We start from the raw sequence: 12,840 nt of genomic DNA, 5'->3' as shown, positions 1-12,840 counted from the left end.
CTGGGAGCGGGGCTGCCGCTCCTCGCCGGCAGCAGAGGAGCAGTAGGGGGAGCTCCCACACCGCCTTCTCACCTCCGCCAGCCACGCCGGGGCCTGGGACCTGTGTCCCTTCACTGGTGATAGGAGAGGGACCGAGCAAAAACGAGTAAATGACAGGTCGATACCCCTCGCTGAAGCGGGGATTCTTCGTCACTGTACAAGCCCATTAACAAAGTGTAATCTTACCTCTCGCTTTTCAAAATCTCTCTCTGAAGATTACATTAAAGACACCTTCAAACATACAACACTGAACTAGGTACATGAAAGGAAATTCTTAAAGGCTCGCAAAACATGGGCTTTATTCCACAGTGTTCTGATCTGCATGTTGCTCATATAATTCCACAGCCTGGGCATCTATCTGATTCACAGATATAGGCTAAATGCATCACTTACCAGAAGCTTAACATTTAGATACAATCCCTATAGAAAAGAAGTGGGGAAAATGGCTTTTGCACATTACTATCATGTTTCTCTTTTTTTTTTGGCTACAGAAAGTCACTTCCTAATTCCTCCTGTGTGCACAAATTTCATTTCAGTCATGTAGAAAGCGTTAAGAAACCTTTCTTTAGTTTTGAGATAATGCATTAACCCATTTAATGTAATAATTTGCCTAAATCTGGAAACATTTCCAATCCTATGCAAAACTCGAACATATTTTATTCAAAGGTAATATTCAGCAATAAGGCTTTATTTGAATTTTGTTTTACTTAAAAATTCAAATATAGAATGAGTAAACATAATAAAGTCCATTTGAAAATTGAAGGTTTTCTAAGGCATTGCAAAATGTGTGCTTATCTTTTATGTACAAATGCACAGAAAGTGACTTGCTGTTTTCAGAAGTCTCTTGGAAAATCGTTTGCAGGCAGTCCTAAAAGAAAGTTTGCATCTGACACATATGTAATTATTTAAATTCTAATGTTTCTTCAGCTGTGGGAGAATACAAAATTCTTTCGCTGAATTTCACTATGAGCATGAGCGTCTTTCCTGCTGGCTTTAGTAGGCATTTGTTAAATGCTAAGATGGCAAAGATTATGATCATCTTGTGGGAGTATGCATCTTTTCATTATTCTCCTAAACCTGGTCCTCCCCATCTTTATAGCAGTGTTACTGGGGGAAAAAAAAAAAAAGAAAAGAAAAGAAAGGCTTCTTGAAGAAAACTCATAAAAGCCTTAAGCAAAAATCCAAAGGAGAACATCATCATTGGAGGCTTCAAGTGAATTTGGCAAGAATGGCTCAGTGTCGCAGATGGGGAACTATCCAGCAGAACTCTCCTTGCAGTCCTCAGGAAATCAAATTAGCCTGACAAATGTCTGGCTGCACACTTCAGAACTAAACTCATGAATGTTCTAGCAACATCTGCTGTTACTTATGTGAATGTGACAGAAGAAAATTGAACATAACATGTGCTAGTGAGCCAGCAAATCTGACTTTGATCTTTCTCACTTATTCAGGACAAAAGGAGGGAACTAAGTACAAGATGGAAAACAATTTCTAAAATACAATTTTAAAATTCAAATGATGACTAAAAACGTAATTTTTAAAATCATGCTATCAATGTGCAGCAGGTAATTTTTTCCAGGAACTCCCCTTGTTCAGAACAGTTGGTCATTCAGTGAGAAACAGGAGCTGATTTTCTAAGTTGACATATTGCAATTCGTGAAAAGAGTGAACTCCAGCTATCAGAGACTTTACAGTCATTTCAATGAACCAGGGAGAGACAAATCCTAACATCAAATGTAGTCATGAAAGCTACTTCTTAGCAAGAATAATTAATAATTAAAGGCATATTTTCACAATTTGAAGGGAAAAATATGCATAATATAAATTCTTCCTAATGAGTCATTTTGATCAAGGAAGTACAACACTGCATCTTTTAAAGGAGAAAAATGTGCTTTGAGCCATAATGTTTGTAAAAGAATATCTTTGAGAACCCTTTACTTACATTAAGGCTATTCAGGCTGCCATCACATTTACACACCACTTGACAGATTGTCACATCCTTATATTCATTTTCAACTTCATTCTTTCCCATGTGTGGAATAATTGTTGACTCCAATTTTAAGAAGTGTGCAGATGCTTACTCATCTCAGCATTGGTATGCCATCCCTTGCATACCAAGCTCAGTATTGTTTATATTCCTGCTTTTTTCTCTGCTAATGATAACAATTATGGGTAAAAGCATTTTACTAATGATGACGTGGTAAGAGCAAGCACTTGGAATATTTGATTCTAGCTCTGCTGTTAAATTACTATTAATTTAGGTTTTAAACATGTCCTAGAGGAACTGAAGGAACAGTTTATTGACCTGTGTTTTTACATAGGATACAAAGCAGCTCCATGAATTCCCACTTGTGCATGCAAAACAAGCTTGTATATAGTTACCAGTTATTGCATTTAGGTGCAGAGTCCTATGCCCATAATGTTATAGGCAGTACAGTAGTACAAAAAGTCTTTTCAAACAAGATGAACTTGATATTCTGTGATCTAGCTCTTAACCTGTTGTGCTCCAGAGGACTAACATAAATGCTTCACATCACTGAGTTGTGCCCTCCTTCCTAAAATGACCATACAACACTTCTCAGATCTTCATGGCTTTTGAGGGGAAAAGAAGAATCAGTGTATGAACAGCTCCCGAATTTTCCCATGAAGTTGGAGGAAAGCACAGGGAATTTTGATGTTAAGTTCAAGAATCAAATCTATTTCTCTTGTATGCCAATAATGACAACCAGTTTAGGAACACAGAGCGAGTCAGGAAAGTATCATTTCGTAGCTTCACCTGTTTATGTACACTTCTATAACATTCTAGTTTAAGTTTGCCAAAGTCTGGACTATGGTTTGGGTATGAAGAGCTATGAAGAACAAACCTCTTTACTCGCCTTCATACGTCATTATAATTATTGACAGATAAGTTTTGAATTCAGTATTTTTAGTAAGATAATGAGGTGGTGAATGGTATTCTTACTTGCATTTCAGGGACAGGGTTAAGCTTGCAATGTTCTTAGTTGAACAGTCTGGTTTTGGTTTGCTCACTGAACAAGCAAAAGTTTCCAGTGAAAGACATCTGTGAAAGGAATAATAGTGTGTTTCTGTGGAATAATATACTGGACCGTAGCCATACTTAAAATGTTAGCATTTACAGTGTGGCTTTCAAGGAAGCAGATGTAACTCTCTAGCTGGGTATACTGTTGCCCCCTCCATGTGTGGACCTTTCCTGACAGGCTCTCCATCCCAAAACTTGGAAGACAGACCAATACAGTGTTTGTGCTTGTAGTAGGGTTTCTTTTCTGCTGGGTGTGGGCCTTGCAACAGTTCTGAAGGGAGGTTCCCAAAGTCTGCACAATCTTTAGCTTTATGATAGCCAAAAGGAGTCAGGAATTTTGGAAGCATCCTGGTTGCCACCCATCCTTACATGAGAAGCAGCAATATGGAATCAGAGAAATTCTTGATTAAAATTTCTGATGTTTCCTTCAGCCATTTTTCCTCTGGTAGCTCCAGAATGATTTTCACATTTGGTGATCTTCTTTGTGATATGCAGGTGTTGCTCCTTGCAGGGATGGGTGCTGTGTTCTGAGACTAAATCAAGGAGAATGTTGGATTGCAGAATAGTCCTAGGGTAACAGAGATTTCTGTGAAAGACTGATGAATGTATTATTTCTAATATTATCAGAAGAAGTTAAGAAAGAATAAAGTTACCTTTAAGTGCTTCTATTTTTTTAAGACTTTTAGAAGGCAGCTTACAACTTAAGAAAATTTGCCTCTTAAGAAGAGCTTTTTTGCATAGTTTCCAATACTCTCTTACATGTAGGCTGCAGTAAGCAGGGGCCAGAGTCTCAAAGGTAATTACATGTTTCAGTGGTCAGTGATGTCTGACTCTGCTGCTGAATTAGGCAACAAGTCCATTGAATGCACAGGGAAGGGTGTATCTTTACCCAAAAGAAGGTAAAATGTCTTCAGAGTCCCAGACGCAGACTGCAGGCTCTTTGTGCTGTGCACTACAAACACAGAACAGCAAAAAGTCTAGAGGAGACCAAATATAAAGAAAGCCAGAATATGAAGAAAGCCAGAGGGAATGTAATGATGTTAATAGACCTACATAGATCTTTTGGAAGGCTTTAAGATGCCTTGGAAATATTCTGCTTTGTCAGCAAGGTTTTTCACTTAAACAGGCCAGAAAGAAATAATAAGAGAAGAAAAATTAAAGGAAGTGATCACAGCCAGTAGGTTGGAGCTGACCACCAGATAAACAATCAGGGTGGTTCATGTAACTTAAATGAGACTAGAGGTGGTGTGCTGGCATGTGGGCTAAGCTTCTGTACAGCTCCAAGGCACCTTTGGGCACCTTTTTTCCAAATGGGGGTGGGGGGGGGGCGACTGAGGTGATTTTTTGAGCATATTGACTGCGGTTTTATGCTGTGCTCTGCATTTAAGCTCTATTTAAGGGTTGGTCAAGCACAGAACCCGCTGGAGGTCTGAAAGGTTCTTACTGCAGAGAAATGACATGATGGGCAGTGGAATGAATTTCCTAATTTTACTTTGGTCCTGATCAGCAAGGCTTTTAATTTCATGAGTGTGAGGTCTTCTATTGGTAGGCAGATGGGTAAGAACTCATTATCTTCTTCAATACATATCCATAATTCTGTACTGACTGATTAACGTAATACTGGTCTGTGTGTACATACAGGGTGTATATATAGTGCTCCTAAGCCATACACTGGTTTTGCATACTGATCTCAACACCCACTCCCCTCCAGAATATTGTTTTAAAGAAAGAAATCTGTGGAAATGTGAGTAAATAAAACCTCTTCTGAAAAGTATAACAAAAGGAACAAAAATCTAAATGTCAGGCCTAGTATGTGCCTTTCTCAGACATTTATATCTGAGTGAATCAAGGTTTATTTGTTTTTCATGGCTGCCATTGAGGCTGTCTGCTTCGCTTTTTTTCCAGCCAGCAGTGTTGTTCCTCAGAATTTGTTGCTGTTGTCTTCCTAGATTCTTTAAGTCTTCTCAACTTAGAAATATATTATTTTGGCTGGCAGTCTACAGAGTGCCAGTATTCTCAGGAAAAGAGCGTTAAGGGAAAACAGGTATTCATCTTGATATTGCCAGTTGAATAAAAAATATTAAGAGAACAAACTGTTGAATCTGAAGATGCATACCGTGACTGCAATCCATTCTTGTTTGCAGCTTCTCAACATCTTGGTTGTGGCCTTTTTTTATCTGATATGCACTGTTTTTTTGAATAATATACAAACAAGTTATAGAGTTGACTTGAAATGGCTCAGAATTTATTAATATAAATGTTCCCTACTGTCAAGAAGATTTGCAAAATCCAACACCTTCTGCCTTTCCAATTGTCTACAAATTGGTCTTAGCTAGTCATCAGCTCTCGCTGGACTCTTAATGGAGAGAGTGAGCCACCTCCACGAGGTGAGCCATCCCATCTATTAATCCAAATCAAGACAGTATCTTCTGCTGGACTTCTTTGCCCTGCCTTGTGATCTCATGTAATCTCTTTTCCTTCTTTGGCCAGAAATGGGGTGAGGGCTCTCTATAGACCCCTATAATGTTGGGCATATTGTGGATTCAAATAAGGATGTTAGAAATCTATAATTTGTTCTTGCTTGGTTTCAAAGCATTTTAAGTGATCTTACAGCTGGTGGGTGAAGTAACACTAGCCATTCTTTTTCTCATTTAATGTAAGCACTTTGTTCCAGACTGGTTGGTAGGGGAAGAAGGCAACAGTGAAAAAAGAAATACAGCCAGGAAAAATAAAGACAGATCAGAATGACTTCATTGAATGGATGGCCTGTGATGTAGTGAAATCAAATTCCTCTGTATTGAATAAAAGTAATGCTCTGTGAAAGTACTTCATAGACAGCTCTATCTCAGGAATTTTCCCTGCTCATGTTCCTGACTGTCCTATTTTTTGTTCTTTTGCATTCACTTTTCACTTGTGCATGTTTTCACTCAACAAGCAAGGAAAAAAAATTAATCAAACGGGAGAAGAAAAGTTTCTGTTTGACATAATGTCACTAGTACTTGTTTGTTTCAAAGAGAAAAATAGGAAATATTCTGCTATGTGGTAAGATTTTCCATCTCAATTTCTGGAGCTCCTTGAAATTGCCAAATCCTACCCTTACGAACCCGCAAAGGATTTTGTTTGTTTGGTTTTGCTTTTCCTTATGTTTTTGATGGGCAGAAGTTGAATTTCTCCATAGCAAAGGAAAACCAAGCACAGCAAAGGAAACCTGTGGGCAGTAGGTACATTTTAAAAAATCCATCAATCCTTGGATTTCCTTGATGCTTAGAGGCCAGTGAGGAAGCCCGATTCCTTTAGCTCTGAGGGCATTCTGAATGCACAGTGGGTCACTTTTTCAGGCATCTTTATGGCTCAGTAAGAGACTCACTAAATAGAGTACAGGCAAGAATAGAAAGGTGTCCTTCATTGGCTACCACCTAATGTGCTAAGTGTTAATGTGCTCACAACACTTAATGAGTTTCCACTGACGAGGCAGCTGTCAGACAGCTGGAGAAGTGTTGGTCTCTGTCACTTCTTGGAATGGGCTGATCCTTGATGTTGCTGAGATGCTGTCTACTACCCTTTTTCTTTTCTTTTCTTTGAGTTGTGTACAACTTTGTGTCAGTATGTTTTCTCCTTGAATTCTTGATCTGCCAGCTATTACTGTTGCAATTATTGCTCTGCTGTTAGCATGATTACCTTTCTTACCTTACGTTACTTTAGCTCATATACTTTCTCATGCCTTAGCAACGATTTTCTTAGCAGAACTGAGCCAAGGTTGTAATGTACCTAACCAGACTTTCAGTCACAAACAGTTCCTCATGCAGTGGTTACATGAATGTGTTCAAAATTGAAGTGGAGGAAAAAAGCAGGCTCAGTGGCAGCAACACTGATGCAAGACATAGTGGAAAAAGATTTCATTATAATCGAATAGTGCTAGGCACTATGGATGTGTAAGGAAGTACAGCATTCAATTCAGTGAGGACATGGGGAGCAGGAGGCCCAGAGAGGTGAAGATTACATATACCCAGCTGACTACCAATATGTTTTGTCTTTGGAAAATACACATGGGTGGCATTCTTCAGTGAACAATTGTTTTTGAGGGCAAAAAAAATGCAGAGTTATGGCTTGTCAGCATTTAATAATATTTTTTTATTTTGTCATATTTGCTGAATTGTTCATATCAGAAGAAAAAGCCTGAAAACTATGATGCTACGTTTTAATACTGTGAATTGAAATACCTTTTGAGCTAATTTTTCATTTAAAATGTTCTTTGCTTTCATTTTATGAAAGCATAAACAAAAAAATTAAAAGCTCAATATTCAAGTGTTTCTTTCAAGTTATTACTACTGCCAGCAACTTCAAAACTGAGCTCCTGCACAGGATCACTACAGCCTTCTGCTTCAGCACCTCATCAGCAACGCAACATCTGAACCCAAGTGCACTACTCAGAAAGCATACACCATTTCCCTACTATGAGGAAGCCTTTTGTTTCAGACTCTGTACTTTCGTTTGTATATAAACATATCGTTATCTTTTTCTTTATGTACTAATACACAGAGACACATACACAACTGGAAATCAAAACGATTTAAATACATCTGTTCCAGCAGCAAGACATGAGAGATAGGTCTGATGAGCAGGAAGTACTTGAAATACATGCTGTTAAACTGCTAAATATCTCCCCAACATGTCGTTCAGAGTACTGAATGTGGAGGAAGAAAGCCCAGAAGGGCTCCTGGGGCTGCCATCAGCAGGTCTCTGGGAAATGCTGCAGGATGCCCAGCCTCGTGCATACTATTCGGGACCTTGAGGGATCCATTGGCCTCTCTCACCTATGAACTACTCCCAAAGCAAGTAGTGTCTGGTTTGTGTATCTTGGCCACGCAAGGATTTTGCTGTTGTGGTTCACAGCACCAAGGAGACTTGGGAGCTAGACTGATCTCTAAGGAACAGTTGTAACATTAAGTGCTACAAGTGCTAAATACTGTTACAGAGCGTTTTGTAATTAAGCCCTTTAGAAACTGGTAATCATACAGCAAATGCAGAAACACTACAATCCTAGATAGGCTGTGTGTTTTATTTACTTGGTAATATAAGTGGGTTTTTTATTTATTCTTGGTAGCTGCAGGTCTGACTGGAGAAAGGGTCTTCAAAATACAGGTCAAAATGCATCTTTAAACAATGATAATGGAGAAGGCAAGTCTTGTCCAATTAAGGATCTAAAAAAAAAAAAAAAAAAAAAAAAAAGTTATGATGTCCTCTTTGGAAATATTTTCCATTGGGTTTGGGGATTTGTGTGATCCCACCCCCCCAAAAAAAAGAAGATCTGGGCAGCTAGAATATCAAGGCTGTCCATGGTGGAATTAGAGATGCTTTGATTCTTTGTAGCTAGAGCTACTATCAAACGAACAGTAGAACAGCAATGTCAAATCATCAAATGCATCAAATCTTACCCTTTCAAAGTGAATGGTGGTACTTCCACTGAATCTCCAAGATGTCAGTTAAGTAAGGATTTGGGTCAGTGCAAGAGCATTAAGCTAGCAATTGGAGACAAATTTTTCAGTAATGTTATAGCAGAGAAAAATATATGGAACAGCCTACCCTGAAGGTGAAAGTTTGAAAAATTTCCTGAGTTCTTTTAAATTCTGCAGTTTGCAGTGATTCTGTAGGTGATTTTATGCTAAGGGTATATCTTTTCGCTAATAACAGCCTTTTTAAGCCTCCAGCCCAGATGAAACAGGCTGGAGCAGGGAACAGGGCATACAGAGCCCAGCGATGTAATTCTAAAAAGTCTTATGTCTAATATTTAGTTGTCATGTGTCAAGCATGTCAACTGCCTTTTAAAGTGTAAGAACATTCATTACAGGCAATCTGTGTGGAACCAATCTAACTTAGTGTCCTGTCTTTGGCAGTGTCCAACAGGAAGGGGTGTAACAGTAGAGGAAACATGTAGAGACACTTCCCTGTAAATGTTTGTGCCTCAGAGAGTTTCTGGGTTTCTCTTGAGAGATTCTTCTTCCATTTGTCCATTTAATTTGTCCAGTCTCCCTTTTATTGTCCACAGCATCCTGTGGCAAAGAGTTCTGTGGCTCACCCACATGTTGTGTGAAGAACCAACCCCATTTGATTCTTCTAAATCTGTTACTTGAAGCTTTGCTGGATGCCACCTGCTTCTAGTACTGGAAGGTACAGTAAAAAAACGGAAGCAAACGAAAACAACACCCTATTCCTCCTTTCCACGTCATTCATGTATAGGACTTCGTTGTCTCTTGGTCAGTCATCTTTCTCAAGCTGAAGAATCCTAATTTATTAGTCATTGTTTGCACAGAAGCCATTGCAAAACTTGATCTTTTCAGTTTCCAGGTATTGAAACAGTTTGAGTTCATACTCAGTTTCATATGTCTCTATCTAATCCTGGAGGACTTCTGTGTAGAGTTCCAGAAATTCCACATAGGACTTCTGTATGTCCTGTTCATTGTTTCTTTTGGAATTAAGCTCTCATTACTTTTTTAATATATTATTGTATGCATCATTGTACAGTATATCAAGCATATATCAAATATGCCCAGCTTCTTCATTTTCTTTTAATGTAATGTCTGGACTTTACAGAGACTATTCCATGGATTCATTACACTGGAAATACAGTTAAGGCTTGTCTTTTTTGCTGTCTTCTTTACACTAGTTTAAAATGAATCATCCTGTGCCACAATAGCATATAACAGTCATAAAGAATCACAGATCTTGCTCTGAGCCAGAATTTATTTAAAAAAAAAAAAAAATTAACACAGTGTTATTTCAAGAGCTTCTTTTGTTGGTCTTTCTTTTCTGTAGCCCTGTAGACCTTCTACCTAGAAATGTCCACACTGATTTAAGAAGATCTGTAGGCCTAATCTGTTCTGCAAATTCTGTCCTGGGCAAGGCTTATTTAAAATGGAGATATTTGGGCCTATAAATAGGGAATTACTTAGGTTTAGTTGTGTGATTGTCACATAACTCTTGAAGTTGAAGTTGTTTCTGTACCCCAAGCTACATACAGACATTAAGGTAAAACACACAGACAACCCCATTTCTTCTACACACACCCCAGCAGACACCATGGTGAGCCTAATGTTGCACAAAAGATGATAAAAACTCTGATCTGTTAGCTGCAGAAGAGCTGTCTGGCAACTATGGAATTTCAGTATTAGATGATCAAGATCATTGGAGAAGACAGACATCTGAGCTACTTTTTGAAGTGTCTCACATATGTACTCCAAAGTGTGTTTGCTATTATGCACCATCATCTATCCAAAATAATAAGATGTAAGATACATAAATAGTACAGACTAATTCTAAAGGCTAATTCTGGCTTTTTGCCTTTCACATCTAAAAACCTCCCTTCTTAATATTTAGAAATGGTTGGTTGTAAACTCCCCAAATGTGATTCTGCTCATAAAGAGCCAATTCTTCAACCTTTGTTTACCTTGATTTGTAAGTTTCAAAAAATGTAAACCCTCTTGAGGGATGGGATGGGATGGAAAGAGGAAATAATTAGAGATTCTTAAGGGTTAGAGAGTTGGAGAATTTTAACAAGAACTTCAAGCCTTATTGGCTTGAAACAAATACTGCCCAACATGTGCAATTCTGTTAGCTCCATTTAGTATAAATTAGTAATTTGGTAAGAGAATATGTCAAAAGCAATGGAAGAAATTGCTACTGAATTAAAAAAGGGAAGAAATTGCTAGTGCCCCACAACAATGGACATGCATTTTAGGATTATGGTGAACACTCTCAGTCAGCCCTACTGGTGTCACCAGCAATTACGGTTTTCATAAAAAATTATTCTGGGAAAGAAAAAGTACTATTTCCAGAGTTGCAGTTCCAGCATTGCACAGCACAAGGGCTCGTTGTGCCTGTCAAAATCACCAAGGCCCTTAGTTGGTCACCATCCCTGGAAGGTATAGTCTAGTCTTTGGAGATAATGTTCCTCCAGAGGATCACCACATCTCCACATGCTCTTCGTTGTAAAGCAGACTCTGATAAAACATGCTAAGCCAAGACAAAATCCACATATGTTAAAACAAGTCATGTGTTCAGTACCTGAAAATATTAAAAAATGGCTCATAGTAAAAGGAAGTGCAGCTTCTGGGCATCAGAATGGGAAACTTCTGTTGTTTGTGTTTATACTTGTTGAGTGTTTGCTCTTAATCAGCACTTGAAAGAAGAAATTGATTTACAAAACAGAATTTCAGATGAGGTAATTAAACAAACAAAAAGCTAAAATAAGAATAGACAAAAGCAGTGGCTCCTTTAAAGCACCAGTAGGATGAACGGGAAAATAAAAGAAAACAATTAACTAAAATACTCATCCGAGAAATGTTGGATTCATTTTAGCATCAAAGAATATCTAAGGGGGCTCCATTCAAGCTAAAATATATTGACCTGTTTCTGTGGGATTACTATACTAATGCAAAAGGAATGAACAATAATTTTAATTTGTAATGCTCATGAGTTAAACTTAATTTCTTTGTCTTAAAGTATGTCTTACTGTAATGGTATGTTTACTTAAGATACATGCCACAAACAGAAGTTATTACCATCAACTGGGGTCAGGTCTACATCCAATGTTTTAATGGAAATTGAGTAATTCTGTAGTTTTTCAGGAGGCACTTGAAACACTGTGAAATAGTTTAGGATGTTAGTTTCTGTAAAAGAAAAAAGAATCTTCTGTGAAATTTATTTTTCTTCATGACATCAATCTACCAAAACTATAGGTAGCTGGGAAATTCAACAAATCTTTAGTATTTTTTAAAAGATTAGTATTTGTAAAGATTACAAGTATGTTGTACAACTTGTTAACAGTGATTAGAACTAGTTCATGAAAATAAAAAAAGTTATTTGAACTGTCAACAAATATTTAGTTGATACTAATATAGTATATTCTTGGAGATATAGTCCTGTTAATTTGCTTACGAACATTAAATGAGCTGTAAACACTCACATGCACTCACACAAATTGCCTGCTATGTTGAGCTTCATAGTCTATACAGAGCAGGTACTAGGTGGTTTCTTTTTCAGTATACATTTCCAGGCCAAGAAAAAAAAATATCTGCTGTCCTCTCTTTGCTTAAATCTCTAATTTTTTTTAAAGTATTATTGTACTGGGTCAGGTGAAATTTGTTCTTCAGAAAACCCACAAGGGAAAGGTAATGTCACTTCATTCGTGGAACCTCTCTGCTGGCTCTCAAGCATCTCAAGCACTTTTCTCCAAGGACTGTGCACACTGATGTCCATCTTAAAGACCCATTTCTGTCATGCTGCCTACAGTGAATAGAATTAACTTACATCCTGCTTCTGTTCTCCTTCCCTTAACTGATATCTCATTCTCTATCGCTTTCAGATTTTTGAGCACGTTGAAATGAGGACTGTCCTTGAGGTTTCTGGAAGGCATGTGGGCCAGAGTGTGTGCACTGGAATTAAATGAAAGAGTTTGTGTTTGACCAAATCCTAAACAGGTGTCAAGGATTTAATAAAGTGAGTAGCTCTACTCAGTGTAACAAACCAATTTTCTTGCTGTCTCTTGAGGTGCGTGGTGTCTGTTCCTTTGCTTCTGCCATAGCATGGATTATTACAAACAACAAAGAAAACTGGGGCAAGTATTCCAGAGCTGCTTGTTTTGTGCTTTGTGTGCTCAGTGGTTGAATCACAGAATTAGAAAGGACCTGAGGAGACAATTTAGCCCACTGCTCTTTCTGGCAGATAGCTATCTAACCTATCTATCTCTCTGTCTGTCTATCTAA

The 12,840-nt window shown here is 38.0% G+C and overlaps 1 long non-coding RNA gene across 1 annotated transcript in view; it reads left to right on the top strand.

The window, feature by feature from the left end:
* LOC140655302 (uncharacterized) overlaps positions 1–12,496 on the top strand; it is a 39,507-nt gene extending 27,011 nt beyond the window's left edge. Inside the window, exon 3 of the long non-coding RNA XR_012043748.1 lies at positions 12,441–12,496. This is a non-coding gene — a long non-coding RNA (uncharacterized lncRNA). The remainder of the gene's footprint in view (positions 1–12,440) is intronic.
* The last annotated feature ends 344 nt before the right edge of the window (positions 12,497–12,840 follow it).

The sequence above is a fragment of the Ciconia boyciana genome, chromosome 8 (assembly GCF_034638445.1).
Source record: "Ciconia boyciana chromosome 8, ASM3463844v1, whole genome shotgun sequence".
NCBI lineage: Eukaryota > Metazoa > Chordata > Aves > Ciconiiformes > Ciconiidae > Ciconia > Ciconia boyciana.
The sequence above is the reverse complement of the archived record's forward strand: the minus strand, read 5'-3'. Positions and strand labels throughout refer to the sequence as shown.